Source organism: Mustela nivalis, assembly GCF_964662115.1.
Source record: "Mustela nivalis genome assembly, chromosome: 11".
NCBI classification, from domain to species: Eukaryota; Metazoa; Chordata; class Mammalia; order Carnivora; family Mustelidae; genus Mustela; species Mustela nivalis.
In genome coordinates, this window is record NC_139030.1 from 64,655,908 (window position 1) to 64,671,599 (window position 15,692).

Below are 15,692 nucleotides of genomic sequence, written 5' to 3' on the forward strand. Positions count from 1 at the left end.
GATCGAGTCCCACATCGGGCTCCCAGCTCCGTGGGGAGTCTGCTTCTCTCTCTGACCTTCTCCTCGCTCATGTTCTCTCTCACTGTCTCTCTCTCAAATAAATAAATAAAATCATTTAAAAAAAAAAAAAAAAGAAAGCAACTGGAGAGAATGCATGAGATGAAGATGAGGGTGGGCAGGACCTTGTATTTCTTCCTCACCACGAGAGGTTTCTTTGTCACTAGAAAAACATGATTACCTCAGTCCAGTAAGCGACCACACTTTTTTCTCCCTTATTCCTATTTGCAAAGTCTTCCAAATTAGGGTTGCAATAAGAGCAAAATGGCAACATTGAAGAAATCCTAGCTCGTATTTTTGGCTTTGCCATTGACTTAATGTGTTACTTCAGGCAAATTGTAAAACCTCTTTTTTAAAGGTTATGGAAACAATAAATATCTACATATGTATAATCCCCTATGCAAAATACTGTGTATTATTATCATCATTGCAAGCTATAAAGCAGGGCAGGTCATGGACATAGTCCATGTTTTGTAGATCAATGAGGTGAAACCTGGAAGCATTTTCGAGGACAAAAAGAGAACATGACAGTTCCACAAAATCTCACCTTTGCTCACAGCAAAATCCCAGAATTAGCGATAGGATTTGGATACAGCCACTCATATTAAGCATCTCCTCAGAGTTCAAGCGATCCAGCCAAAGCCTCAAAAAGGGAAAGCCTTTTTGATTTTTTTTCTTATGGATAAAGCCAAAACATGTAACAGAACAAGAATTTTCCCTCAAGGTATTCAATTATCTGATTGTTGTCAATATCAGAGGTGAGATAAGGGGAAAAAAAAGAATCAGCATTATAATACTTTTTTTTTTTTAAGATTTCATTTATTTATTTGACAGACAGAGATCACAGGTAGGCAGAGAGGGAGGCAGAGAGAGAGAGGCAGGGAAGCAGGCTCCCTGCTGCACAGAGAGCCTGATGCGGGGCTCGATCCCAGGATCCTGGGATCATGACCCGAGCTGAAGGCTGAGGCTTTAACCCATTGAGCCAGCCAGGCGCCCCTATAATGCTCTTTTTAAAGCAGTTTCTACCTACACAATGCGTATTAAGCAACTGGTAATTAGGGCCTTCAGCATGTATACCACAGTGGTATCACTTCATTTTTTAAAAGCCTGCTATTATGGCTCAGATTTCAATAGTAGAAATTCATGTGGCTGGAAATACGATGCCAGCAATTACTACCAGGAAGAAGGCCTGTTTGGGAAGATATTTCATATGCATTGGGTTATGTAATACAATAAGCTCAGATCTGTTCCAAGTCTTTGATCCCTTCCCTGATAAGCACAGATTATTAAAAAAGACTTTTTGAATGTGCTCCGTTTAGACAGACCTCTACTTCTGAGCAAGCACTCACCTGTGATGAACAGTTTTATCTGTCATGATTAACCCTGATCAATGTCTATCTCACACCTTGAAACCAGAGCAGAAGCCTAGAAGGAGAACAAGGAGGTTTATAGAAAGGTTCTCAAAGCATAATGCTTTTATATTTTTCCTTTTGGGCTAGACAAATGACAATTCTTTCACAGTCCTATAACTCACCAGCTAACACCAGATTTTGGTTTTGTTTTCTCTTTAGTTTTCAGCAGTTTGACCCAACCGCATTTTAGTATGGATGTCCTGGAATTTATCCTGTTTGGAATTCACCAAGATTCTTGAATCTGTAGGTTTGTATCTTTTCCTAAATTGGGGATGTTTTCAACCTCTCTTTCTCTGGGTACTTTTTCAGTCTGTCCTGCTTCTCTTCTTCCTCTGGGACACCAATGACATGAATGTTAGATCTTCTGTTAGGATTCTTTCGGGTTCCTAAAGTTCTTTTAATTTCAGTCTATTCTCTCTCTGTTGTTCAGTTTAGGTGAAGGGTACTGTTCTATCTTCAGGTTTCCTGATTCCTCTGTCCCCTCCCCTCCAGCGTGCTGTCGAGCTCCCCCACTGGCATTTTTATTTGGTTTATTGTATTTTTTAGTTCTAAATATGGCTCTAGTTTAGTTCTAGATGTGGTTCTGCCTTATATCTTCTAGCTCTTTTCTGAGCCTTTCTAATTCTTCAGAGATGCTACATTTTCATGTGTTTCAATTGTTCATTGAAGCATTTCACGATGGATACTCTAAAATCCTTGTCAGATCATTCTAACATCTCAATTTCATTTCACTGTTGGTATCTGCTGAGGTGGGTTTTTTCCCCCATTCAATTTGAGATCTTCCTGGTTCTTGATATGACAAATGATTTTCAATTAAAATATGAATACTTAGAGTATTATGAGACTCTGGGTCTTATTTAAATATTCTGTTTCAGCTGACTTTCTCTGACACTAACCCAGCAGGGGAAGGAAAGAAGGTAATGCTTCATTCCTGGCAGGCGAAGGTAGAAGTCTGGGTACCACACTCAGTTTTATTACTGCGAGGTGGGGTAGTAGTTTCAGCTCCCCTCTGTGACCTCTCCTGACACCACAGGAAGTACCCCGTTAGCGCCTGGGCTATGGTGAAAGTACTAACTTCTCCCTAGACTTCCTCTGGATGTCACTCTAGTGAAGAGGAACAGGGGTATCTTGTTATTGTGTGGAAGTCAGACTTCCTAAGGGGTCTCCAGTGCTATTGCAAAGGAAGAAAGGACCTCCTTACCACCCAGCAGAGATGAAAGTCCCAGCTCCATATTTATCATTCTGAAGCCATGTTCCCTGGGGCATTGGCTAATTTACTACAGCCTGGCAATGGTCAAGTCTAGCCTTCCCACACAGTCTTCCTTTCCGTGGCATGGGCAGGTTAGGGTCATGGTTTTTTCTGTGGTTTCATGCAACAGAGCAGTTATGTAAAACTTTTTGGCTTGCCAGAATACCCCTCTCCTGTTCTTGGGTTAGATCAGTGTTTTCTTGAGGCTTTTTTTTTTTTTTTTTTAAATCTGCTCCATTGACATTTCCAGGTTACAAATTTCTTCAGCATCCAATGGGGTATATAAAGGAAAAAACAAACAACCCAGGGAATTCACCATCATATCAGGTCCAAGATTTCTAGCCAGTCTGTTTTCTCTCTACCTTTGAGTCTTATTAAGTTTGGGTTTTTTTTTTTTTAAGATTTTATTTATTATTTGACAGAGAGAGACACAGTGAGAGAGGGAACTCAAGCGGGGGAGTGGGAGAGAGAGAAGCAGGCTTCCTGCCAAAGAGGGAGCCTGATGTGGGACTCGATCCCAAAGACCCTGGGATCAGGACCTGAGCCAAAGGCAGACGCTTAATGACTGAGCCACCCAGATGCCCCTACTATGTTGGTTTTATACTTGATGTCCAGAGGTTTTAGCTGCACTTAGTGAAAAGAAGGGGGGAAAATACGTTGCTTTCATCTCTCTGAACTAGATGGGCTTCTTAAGAAATTGCCAAACTGTTTTCCAAAGTGGTGGGTGAGAGTTCCTATCAATGATGTCTGAGAGTTTCCAGTCACTCTAAAAACCTCACAACACTTGGTATGATCAACTTTTTAATTTTTGCTATTCTAAAAGCAATGTAGTGGCATGTCATTGTGGTTTTCATTTGTTACCCTTATGAAAAACTATGTTGGACATCTTTTATCATCTGTGTATTTTTTTCTTTTCTTTCTTTTTTTTTTTTTAAGATTTTATTTATTTATTTGACAGACAGAGATCACAAGTAGGCAGGAGAGACAGGCAGAGAGAGAGAGGAGGAAGCAGGCTCCCTGCTGAGCAGAGAGCCCAATATGGGGCTCGATCCCAGGACCCTGGAATCATGACCTGAGCCGAAGACAGAGGCTTTAACCCACTGAGTCACCCAGGCGCCCCCATCCGTGTATTTTTTCATCCAGATATTTTCTGCGATGAAGTATCTATTCACAACTTGAAGTCACTTAAAAAATTGAGTTTTCTCATTACTGAACTTTGAGATACTCTTACACATTCTAGATTTTAGTCTTTTCAGATTTCTGATTTGTGAATATTTTCTAGCAGCCTGTAGTTTATCTTTTAATTTTCTCAGCAGTGTCTGTCAAAGAGCAGAAATTCTTAATTCTGATGAAATCTCACTCATTGCATTTTCCTTTTTGTGTTGTTTAGGAAGCCTTTGCCTAACTCAAGATTACAAAAATTTTTTTCCATGTGTTTCTCTAGAAATTTCAGCTTTAGGTTTTACGCTTAGGCCTATAGTCATATTCAAATATATTTTTGTATCTTGTATGAAGTCCTGATTAAAATAGATTGTTTGGGGGTGCCTGGGTGGCTCAGTCAGTTAAGAATCCAACTATCAGTTTTGGCTCAGGTAATGATTCAGGGTTGTGAGATACAGGTCTACGTCAGGTTCTGTGCTGGACATGAAGCCTGCAAGGGATTCTCTTTCTGTCTCTCTCTCTGCCCCTTCTCTCTCTTTTTCCCCTCTCTAAATAAATAAATAAATAAATAAATAGAGTAGATTGTTTGCATATGGGTTTCCAGTTATCCCGAACCATTTGTTGAAAAGTCTTGTTTTTCCTTTGAACTACCTTTGTGCCTTTGACAAAGGTCAATTGACTATGTATGTCAGTCTATTTCTGTATTCTATATTGTTTCATTGATCTATTCAAATATCCTTATATTAATACCATGTTGTCTTGATTACTATTGTTTTATAATAAATCTTTCAATTGGGTATTATAAGTCCTCTGATTTTGTTGCTGGTTTACAAAGTCTTTTTGGGGGGAGGGAGGTTGCAATTCTTGGTCTTTTATATTTCTTTTTGAATTTTAGAATCAACTTGTGAATTTCTTCAAACAATTCTGATAGTTTGATTAATATTGCCTCAAATCTATAGACTAAATTGGGGAGAATTGATATCTTTATTTTTTTAATTTCTTTTATTTATTTCAGAAAGAGAGAGAATGAATGAGAAGGAAAAGCAGACTCTCTGCTATGCAGGGAGTCGAATGCAGGGCCTGCTTAACCAACTGAGCCACCCAGGGTCCCTGAGAATTGATATTTTTAAAATATTGACTATTTAATCTGTGAGAGTAGTATATCTCTCCATTTGCCATCTTTGCTAATTTCTCTCAGCAATGTTCTATCAGTTGTACATCTTTGTCAGAGTTATCCTTCTGTATTTTATATTTTGATGCTATCATAAGCAATAATTTTTATTTCAATGTTTGATTTTTTTATTGCTAGTATATAGAAATATAATTGATTTTATGTATTGATTTTACAATCTTGCTAAACTCATTTATTAATTCTAATAGTTTTTTTGGTAGGTTCCGTCAGATTTTTGACATAGAGGTTCGTGGCATCTGTTAATAAAGATTTTTAGTTCTTCCTTCTATTTTGGATAACTTTTGTTCCTTTTACTTTCCTTGTAGACTAGCAAGAAACTTCAGTGCAATGATGAATCAAAGTGATGAGATCAGATGTCTTTGTCTTCTTCCTGATCTTAGTGAAAAGCACTTTGTCTTTTTTTCCCCCCAATTTATTGAAAAATATAATCTATATATCTGAAAGGTACAATGTGATGATTTCATACGTGTCTACATTGTAGCATGATTACCAACATCAGCATTTGGTCTTTGATCATGAAGGATGATGTTAGCTATAAGTTTTCCACAGATGTCTTATATCAGGTTAAAGAAGTTCATTTCTTTTTCTAGTTTGCCAAGAGGTTTTATCATGAAAATGTGTTGAATTTTGTCAAATACTTATTCTCCATATAGTGAGATGATTACATGGGTTTTCTTTTTGATTTGTTACTGTAGTGAATGACTTTGATTGCATTTTTTAAGTGTTAAATATATACTGCATTCATAAAAACAGTTACCATCATAATATATTTATGATATCCTTGAAAAGTGTAGAAAAGTATTTATCACATTTTATCAGAAAAACCCCAAACGTACTCTTTAGAACATTAGCTCTGTGGCAATGTGAATGGATGCTAATGCGAAAAGAACAGATCAAATTAGTTTGGTAAATGGTAGGCTAAACAGGTTTCTTTAGCACAGGAGTTTTAATATCCTAGTGTGATTGCAAACCCATAAAAGAAGAGAGATGTTACACATGACTTTCCACATACTTAATTGACCCTAGACTTGCATTTTCTTAAATCATGTCTCAAGACTCGATATAGTTTCACGAGACACACTCTGGAAAATGCAACTTTGTATTAGATGGATAGTATGTCTCTGACTCTCTGGTTAGACTATGAGCTTGTGAATGGAAGCTGTCATACTGAACTCATATTCATAACATCCAGTTTCTTCTTGGCATTCTTTCACTTATTCCTTTTTTTTTTTTTTTTTTTTTTTGGACAAATACTTGAATTCCTTTGTATGATGGTTTCGATGCTTGAGGAAAGAGATGAAAGATATGGTTTCTGCCCTCATAAAGCTCAAATTCAAAAGCCCTCAGTGAATATTGGTTGAATCAGTACACAAATGAGAGAACTAATTTTCAAACATAATCAAAAGTCATAGAGCCATTTTTGGTGAAAAAAAGAAACAATACCTAAAACAAACTTTATTTCAAGAGTCTCAATGGTCTAGTAGATAACTAGATCACCTTCTCATTCCATATTCTAGCAGAAAGAAACTAAAACATCCAAAATACCAGAGGAATTAATAGGCGATGCTATTTCTTTATTACATATCTAAGTGAAAATAAAGGGAAACACTGTTTGGGGTGTACCCTTTTGTTCTTTATGCTCCAGTCTTGCCACCGAGGACAGTTGCCCTACTCTCTTCCAAATGAGTTACAACCTCTGCCTTCTAATTTTGACCCTTTGTTGGGGAAGGTTTCCCCAACACCAACATTGAATATGTAACCCTCTTATGTGTCTTCAAAGCATTTTGTTTTTAATCTATCATAGTATCTCACAATTTTGTAGAGTTGCCTGTTTATGTTTTTGTATCCCTTAATGGGTACTGGGCTCTATGAGGACAAGCCATGTGTTCATCTCTGTTCCCAGAACTCAGCTTCAAATACTGTCTGATACAAAGCAGGTCTTCAATGAATATTTGTTGATTAAATCAACCCCTTGATTTGGGTCCCTGTCTACCTTTCCAGCCTCATCACCTACCATTCTTTTCCTTGTACTTTTCCTTGCAGCAGCAAAATGTGTAGGTCTCAGCACTGAGCTTTGCCCATGCTTCTCCATTGGCCTTAAATACCCTTCTCCTTCCATCCTTTACCCCTTGCCCATTTGCCTGGCTTACTCATACTGCGCCTTCAAGATTCAGTTCAGGGTAGACTAGGAAGCCTTTAGAGAAGTACTCTTCTCCTGTGTTCCCTCTACCACTTTTCCACATTGAACTGATATTATCTGCTTATTTATTTCTATTAGTTTGTGGACTTCCCCAAAACAAGAACCATTTTACTAGTACTGGGTCCAGCACTTAGGAAATGGCCAGTAGATTGGATTTGTGGGGTCCAATCAATTAACTACACAGAAGGTCTTGTGATCCCTCTAGGTTCCTGAGAAACTTCAGCAAAATACTGAACACAAAAGCTCAGCATTTTCTGCACAGCATATTTACTCCACTTGAAGCTGTATTATTGGTAGGATGGTTTGGCGTTCTTGAGGGTGCTAACTGCTAACACCCTGGGCTGTGCTGGCCAATATGGTGGTCACTAATCATGTGTGATTGTTTAAAATTTAAATAAAATATAATTAAATTTAACTAAAATTAAAATTTATTTCCTTAGTCACCCCAGCTACATTGCAAGTGCTACTGGCTATTGTTTAATCACCTCAAAATGAACATGGCCATCAGTGCAGAATGTTTAGGACAACAGTGGCCTAGCCCCTAAGATCCAAAGAAAACAAAAACCAGTCTTTCAGTAAGTGTTTAGGAAACAATTCAAGGTTGTTTTGTAGACCTAATAATCAACACTGTTTTTCAGAGGGTATTTTAGAAGGTCAGTTTCTTGCTTCATGAACAGCCCAGGTGCTGAAGTTAAAGAAAATAATAAAAGCCTAAGAATTGTATTACAAAACAGTGAACCAAAATGACTGTGGAACAAATTTAAATTGTTCCTGGGGCCTGAACATACGGTCACTTTAGCATAATCTGCCAACCAAGTGTCCCTCATGGTACCAATCTACACTTTGTTTCTGATATCTCAAATGTGAAACACCATAAATTCACGTAAGAAGGGTTTTTACAAATCTTGAGGGTTACTTGAGTGCCTGACCCATAGGAGATATCTAATACGTGTTGGTTGAAAAAATAACCTTTTTGCGGGGAACAATCCTGACTCATATATCCAGATGTCTTTTGCAATTAAACTCAAGGATGTTTGACATGTGATGACTCTTGGATTGTTTTTGGGAATTCTTTCTTGCTCAACTAGTTTGTAGGGCCAGAGCGCTGTTGAATTTGGTAATGCTAAAATTGAAAGCAAAGCCAAATTTGTAGTCTACCTGAAAGCGGGGAGGGGAAGTCTTGGCCACTGCTGTCGGTGTCATGACAACAGTCAAAACCAGATATCTACATGAATACTTTTATATTCAAGACAACAGGTTAGGAGTTGGGGATACCGGAAATTATATCATACGCTCTGCTCTTAGAAAATATGAAGCTTGAGACAGAACATTGGGAAATAAGATTTAATAATTTAAAGTTTTCTTACAGTGAATAGCCCATTATCCTGCTGGACAGACTGTACAGGTATCTTTTTGATCACTCTGTCTGACTTTCTCCAGTGTCCAGTGGGTTTTGCAATTCTATCAAGTCTCTATGTCAACATCTGTGGCCAACCTCTCCTCTCTGTGCTTGCTGCCTCTAACTTAGTTCAAGTCCTAAGATTTAAGTCCATTTGAGACAAACTTCTAACTGATTGCCTGGCTGCTTCTTCCTCTGCTCCTGCATTTCCCTCCCACTACCGCCATTTGTTTGATCATACAAAGGGGTAACCTGCTTAAAAATTGTTGGTGGCTCTTTATGTCCTATTGAACAGAAGGCATATTCCTGAACCAGATTGTCAAGGCCTTAGCCGGTGGGATTAAAACCTATTTTTCCAGGCTTCCCCCCCCCCATTGTTGTCCTTCTTGTGATACTCTAGTCAACTTGGAATATTTGTTGTTCCTTAGGCATATACTATACCCTCCTGCTTGTGATCCTTCCCTGTGGGAATATTCTTCTCTTGCCCTCTCATGTCCCCAGCAAACTAAAACTTCATCTTCCATGATTTTGTCTAAACCTGATATAGTCTCTCTAACTCTATAGTACGTCACTTAGAATATTTTTATGGCACTTCTCACATTCTGCCTTGTGCTCATCTTCCCACCCCGCCCCACCAAAGAGCTTATTATTTTCATTTTTGATAAAGATTCTTACCGATATATAGCATACATACAAAAAAGTACACAAGTATTAACTAAATAGCTTGGCGATTCTCTTTCTAATTAAAAACACCTGTATTGGGGCGCCTGGGTGGCTCAGTGGGTTAAAGCCTCTGCCTTCGGCTCAGGTCATGATCCCGGGGTCCTGGCATCGAGCCCTGCATCGGGCTTTCTGCTCTGCGGGGAGCCTGCTTCCCCCTCTCTCTGCCTACTTGTGATCTCTGTCTGTCAAATAAATAAATAAAATCTTTAAAAAAAAAAAAAAAAACACCTGCATTACAACCATGCAGAGGAACCTCATGGGAACCCAGAAGTTTCCTTTAATCCTCTTCTCTGTCGTTACTTACAAAGGTAATCATTATTCTGACTTCTAGCACCACAGATTAGTTTTAACTGCTTTTATACTTTATGGAATAGAATCATACAGTTTGGATTTTTTTTTTAATTAAAAAATTTTTTTTATTCATTTGAGAGAGAGAGCACAAGCAGGAGAGAGGCAGAGAGAGAGGGAGAGGCAGACTCTCCACTGAACAAGGGCCCAATGAGGGACTCGATCCCAGGACCCTGGGATGATGACCTGAGCCAAAGGCAGAAAATCAACCATCTGAGCCACTCAGACATCCCTATAGTTTGGATTTTTTATGTCTGGCTTGTTTTACTCAATATTACTCTTTAGAAATTCATCCCTGTTTCTAGGTGTAGCAATAGTTAATTTTCATTGCTGTATCACATTTTATCGTATGAATACATCAGACTTTAACCATTCTTCTTTCAAAGGCATATTGGAGTGGTTTCTAGTTTGCGGATATTATGAATAATGTTACTCTGAGTATTCCTGTCCCTATGTTTTGGTGCATATATTTAATATATATTTATATATATTTGATATATCTGGAGTCAAACTGATATGTAATAGGGAAATGTTCATTCTGATGTAGTAGCAGTGGAAGAGAGCTCCAGTAGTTTCAGATCCTCAACAATTAAATGTTCAGTTAAATATTTTATAACCCATTCTGTTGGATATAAAGTGGTATCACATTGTGATTTTAATTTAAATTTCCTTATGACTAATGATGTGAAGCACACTTTTATTGGATATATCCTCTTTGGTGAAGTAACCAGTCAAGTCTTTATTTTCCTCGATGATTTGTAGGATGTCTTTATATATTCTGGGTATAAATCTTGTCAGATGTATATTCTACAGAAAACCTTATCCCCAGTCTATGACTTGCCTGTGTATGTGTGTGTGTGTGTGTGTGTGTGTGGCTTGTATTTTTCCACATTTATGTTATATTTTGACTGACATTTTTAATTTTAATGAAGTCCAACTGTGTACATCTTTTATATCACTAATTAGACTAGAAATTGTTAGACAGAGTCTGAGTCTTATTCTTCATTATATCTCTCAAAATTATGACTACAGTCATAATTACATAATATAGTAAGAATTTGATATTTATTGAACAGCACTGCAAAAAATGTGGTATATGTGATAAATTATTTAAAAGGACAGAATCAATACGGAATAGAATAACACAGCCAAATGAAACAATAGGTGGGAATTAGGGATAAGCTGAACCATGACAGAGAAATGGCATTTCAGGCAACAAAAATAGTTCTGTTTTAATTACAATGGTGAACAAAGAGGAGAAATTCATTGGCCCTTATTTTTCTGTAAAGAACTACTTATTGAGCTCCTTCTATGTGCCAATATAATACATAAATTATTTCATTGCTCTCAGTAGCAATCATACAAGTAGGAACAATTTCACTCATTTTGAATATGAAGAAACTAAGGCTTAGAGTGGTTAGACAATTGGCCTTCTCAATGATCTTGGGATAACTGGAGAATTATTGACTGAAGCAAGCAATCTACTGCTCCCACCAGTTAAACTGTAATTATTAAAAAGTCATTGTGTTTATTTCCAAACCTCTTTATGACAGTTGTACTTGTTATAATAATTTGTTAATTTCATTAAGGAGATAAATATGCATATAAGCTTACAAAAATCAAATTGAATGCTTGTGAAAAATCTCAGGAAAGGCAAATCATTGAAAAGTCATTGCTATGTGGGGAACTTCCTGGGAAGATGGAGCCAAAGCTCATCTCGTCCCTCAGTTACACCTAGAAAATACCCACATCAGTCTAAATAACCTAGAAAAAGGTCCTGAAGAATGGCGGAACAGACTCTCTAGAGCTAAATGTTTAGATTGGGCCACATCAAAAAGGTAAATGACCCATAAGACTTCTGTGAGTGAGGGACACTGAAGGCACAAAGAAGGGAAAGGAAAAACCCCACACCAGGTATACCAGACACAAGGGACCCACACTGAGAAGACAAATCCCCATAATATTTAGCTTTAAAACCTGGAGTGTCTTAACCTCCTAAGTCCTTACAATCAGTGGGGTTCAACACTTGGAACTTTAAAAATCAGCAGGCTCAGCTCTGGAAGAGCTAGAGGGTAATAGGAAACTGAGTCCCCACTCTTGAAGAGATAGCAGAATAAACAACCCCCCTGAGATAGAGAGCATAGAAGCAACGGTTTGAACAACAAGAAGATTCATTTTCTAACTTCAGAACATGTACTGGAGGGGCAGGGATCTTTAGGAAGCTTGTCCAAGAACAAAAGACCGGTGGACACAATTCCAACTCTCCAACCCCCCCAGGCTAGGTGCACAGACACCTGCAGGGGCCAGTGCAGTACCAGCTATCTCCACCTGGCTTGCTGGGGTGCAGCCCATGCCCATGTTCTCTTGCAGACCTACTCCCTCCAATACACCTTCAGCAGGAGTCTACCCGAAGTGATTCACCACAGTGGAGCAGTACGCAAGCTGCTCTGACAGTTGTCAGCACCACTCCAAAGTGACTTCTGCCCCAGGGAGAGGGGAAGATAACCACATACACAAATTTAACTGCAGGCCCAGCAGTGGAGTGGGGGCAGACATCTGGTTTGACTGCAGGCCCTACCCAGTAAAACCTCTCAGGGAACAACATGGGGAAGGTAACATGCAGTTCCATGTTACTGCGTCTTGCCAGACACCTGCTCTGACCCAGCCAAGCCCATGGACACTCCAGACTGGCCCGTTAGCAACACAAGGACAAAACCCTGCCCACAAAAGGCAAACAGAGGCATTACCGATGACTGGGCTAAAGACAAATATGGCTTGGCCACAACAGTAGAGTGCACAAATCTGTACACTAAATAGTGAAGTACCAGAAAGATAAATTAAGAAAACAATCTCACTTAAAATTGCACCCAAAATAATAACATATCTAGGAATAAACTTAATCAAGGAAGTGAAAGACCTGTATTCTGAAAACTATAAAACATGAAAAGAATTGAAGAAAGAAATCGAAGATGGCACAAAAAATGGAAAGCTATTCCATGCTCATGGATTGAGAGAACAAATGCTGTTAAAATGTTTATAGCACCCAAAGCAGTCTACAAATTTAATGCAAACCCTATCAAAGTACCAACAGCATTTTTCACAGAACTAGAACAAATAGTACTAAAATTTGTATTGTACTATAAAAGACCCCAAATAGCTAAAGCAATCTAGAAAAAGAAGAACATAACTGGAGATATACAAACCCAGATTTGATATATACTGCAAATCTATAGTATTCAAAACCATTCAGAAATTGACATAAAAATAGACAAAACGATCAACAGAACAGAATAGAGAGTGCAGAAATAAACTCATAGTTATAGGGTTAATTAATCTATGACAAAGGAGGCAAGAATATACACTGGGGAAAGACAGTTTCTTCAATAAGTGGTATTGGGAAAACCTGGACAGCTACATGTGAAAGAATAAAACTGGACCATTTTCTTATACATTACACAAAAATAAGCTTAAAGTGGATTAAGGACCTAAATGTGACACCTAAAACCATAAAACTCCCAGAAGAAAACATAAACACTAATATCTCTGGCATTGGCTATACAACATTTTCTAGCTATGTCTCCTCAGGTAAGGGATACAAAAACAAAAATAAACTGTTTGAACAACATCAAAATAAGAGCCTTCTGCACAGCCAGGAAACTACCAACACAACTAGAAGACAACCTACTGAATGGGAGAAGATATTTTCAAATGATATACCTGATACGGGGGTTAGTATCCAAACCATATGAAGAACTTATACAACTTTAAAAAAAAATCCAATTAAAAATGGGCAGAAGACATGAACAGACATTTCTTCAAAGAAGACATATACATGGCCAATGGATGCATGAAAAGTTGCTCAGCATCACTCATCATTAGAGAAATAAATTGAAACTGCAATGATATACCATCTCCTGCCTGTCAGAATAGCTAAAAATCAAAGCACAAGAAACAACAAGCACTGGTGAGGATGTGGAGAAAAAGGAACCCTTGTGCACTGTTGGTGGGAATGCAAACAGGTGTGGGAAACAGTGTGGAAGTTCCTCAAAAAATTAAAAATAGAACTACCTTAGGATCCAGTAATCACACTACTGGTATTTACACAAAGAATACAAAAACACTAATTCAAAAGATATATGCATCCTTATGTTTATTGCAACATTATTTGTAATAGCCAAATTGTGGAAGCAGCCCATATCCCCCTTGATAGATGAACGGATAAAGAAGATGGTATATATACATACTGGAATATTATTCTGGCATTAAAAGGAGTGAAATATTGCCAAATCTGCCAAATCTGCAACAACATGAACAGAGCTAAAGCAAAACAAGCCAGTCAGAAAAAGACAAATACCATATGATTCCACTCATTTGTGGAATTTGGGAAACAAAACAAATGAACAAAGGGAAAGAAAGAGACAAACCAAAAAAACAGACTCTTAACTCTAAGAGAACAAACTTGTGGCTACCAGAGGGGACATGGGTGGGGGAATAAGTGGAAGAGGGGAAGGGGATTGAGAGTTCACTCCCTGTGATGAGCACTGAGAAATAGAATTGTTGCATCACCACATAGTACACCTGAAACTAATATAACGCTGAACATTAATGATACTGGATTTTTTCAAATTGCAAATTAAAAAGAAAGAAAAGGAAAATAATTGTCATGTGAATTGGATGACTCTAAAAGATTGTGGAACAATCTTTTTTTAAAATATTTTTATTTAATTTTTAAATTAACATATAATGTATTATTTGCTCCAGGGGTGCAGGTCTGTGAATCACCAGTCTTACACACTTCACAGCACCCACCATAGACAGACCCTCCCCAATGTCCATAACCCAGCCACCCTCTCCCTCCTCCCACACCCCCCAGCACCTCTCAGTTTGTTTCCTGAAATTAAGCATCTCTTATGGTTTGTCTCCCTCCCCAGTCTCATCTTGTTTCATTTTTCCCCCAACAATGTGGATGGAACTAGAAGGCATTATGCTAAGCGAAATAAGTCAATCAGAGAAAGATAATTATCATACGATCTTTCTGATATGAAGAATTTGAGAGGCAGGTGGGGTGTTGTGGGGGAAGAAAGGGAAAAGTTTGTGGAACAATCTTAAAAATCTAGACAGATTCTGCATTTAAGATGCTTCCCAAGGGGCACCCGGGTGGCTCAGTGGGTTAAGCCTCTTTGCCTTTGGCTCAGGTCATGATCTCAGGGCCCTGGGACAGAGCTTCACATCGGGTTCTCTGCTCAGCAGGGAGCCTGCTTCCCCACCTCTCTCTCTGCCTGCCTCTCTGCCTACTTGTGATCTCGGTCAAATAAATAAATAAAAATCTTAAAAAAAAAAAAAAAGATGCTTCCCAAGTATATTGACATTCTTGCAGGTCTTTAAAAAAACTTAATATGGAACGCTAAACCATTGATTATGGGTGCTGTTTATGAAAGGCAAATAAACAAAACAAAAACACTCTCCAAAACTCCATTGAGCAGACCAACACTGAAAGAAAAGATATTGGTAAACATCAAAAGATTGGCGGATGAATATGAGTTTCCATGTTTTATACAAAACAAAATGTTTTAGGATGTATATGCAACATTTTTTGGTGATTCTCCACTTTAATTGACTCTCCTGATTAGCTGATTCATAATCAGTCCTAACTCAACTCTAGTTAAAAGCTGCTGCTCACTTATATTTACAGCAGTACAAGGAAGAGTTCCTTGCTGCGGGGCGCCTGGGAGGCTCAGTCATTGAGTGTCTGCCTTGACTGAGGTCATGATCCCAGGGTTCTGGGATTGAGCCCTGCATCCGGCTTCCTGCTCAGCGGAAGCCCTGCTCCTCCCTCTCCCACTCCCTCTGCTCTTTTCCCTCTCTCGCCGTGTCTTTCTCTGTCAGATAAATAAGTAAAATCTAAAAAAAAAAAAAAAAGCGTTCCTTGCTCAGCACATGACTGTACATAG

The 15,692-nt window shown here is 38.3% G+C and overlaps 1 long non-coding RNA gene across 1 annotated transcript in view; it reads right to left on the reverse strand.

The window, feature by feature from the left end:
• Nucleotides 1–832: 832 nt before the first annotated feature.
• LOC309843934 overlaps nucleotides 833–15,692 on the reverse strand; it is a 1,014,078-nt gene continuing 999,218 nt past the window's right edge. The window contains exon 2 of the long non-coding RNA XR_014300421.1: nucleotides 833–993. This is a non-coding gene — a long non-coding RNA (uncharacterized lncRNA). The remainder of the gene's footprint in view (nucleotides 994–15,692) is intronic.